We start from the raw sequence: 702 nt of genomic DNA, 5'->3' as shown, positions 1-702 counted from the left end.
GGAGGGAATGCAGCTGACCCTCAGGGTAGGGGCGTCACCCCCAGAGGTGCGGGCCTGGGGCCCCTGCTGGGCGAGCCGGGAGCCCCCACATGGGCCTGTGCAGGCTCTGACCTGGGAAGGCACAGTTTCCATCTGTGAACCTGTGATCGTTCGCTCTGTTCTTAAGTCCTGGCTCGGAGACGCTCACCTGGTGTCACCTAAGGTGTCATTTGTTCCATTTATTAAAACCCTAACGTCCAAGGGCCCCTGACCCTTCCCCGCGCTTTCAGGTCTGACCCGTGACCTGACTCTGACTGTGACCTGACTCTGACCCGTGACCCTGACTCTGCCCTGACGGGCAGGCGATCACTGACCTGCCTCCGGTCCGGGAAGCATTCTCCCTCCCTCACTGGCTTGGTGCTCTGAGCCTGCGACCTTTGACCTGCATCTGCAAGGCGCATCGATTGGAACGTGTGTCCCCGCGTCCCCACTGTCTGCCTTTAGCGGGGCCTCTGAGCATGCGCTGATTCTTAGAAATGGGGGAACGTACACATACCAGGAACTCGGGGCCTCCTCACTGTCCCCAAACCTGACTTGCACATCAGTCACTCACTCCTTCCACGACTCAAGTGCACGTTTTCCATTGGATGAGCAGGATCTCGCTCTAACAGTCCGCGTGCTCTGAGCTGTTGCCAACACCCCAAGAGCTGGATTTGGTACAGA

Source organism: Myotis davidii, unplaced genomic scaffold (genome assembly GCF_000327345.1).
Source record: "Myotis davidii unplaced genomic scaffold, ASM32734v1 scaffold609, whole genome shotgun sequence".
Lineage (NCBI taxonomy): Eukaryota > Metazoa > Chordata > Mammalia > Chiroptera > Vespertilionidae > Myotis > Myotis davidii.
This window is presented reverse-complemented; position numbering follows the sequence as displayed.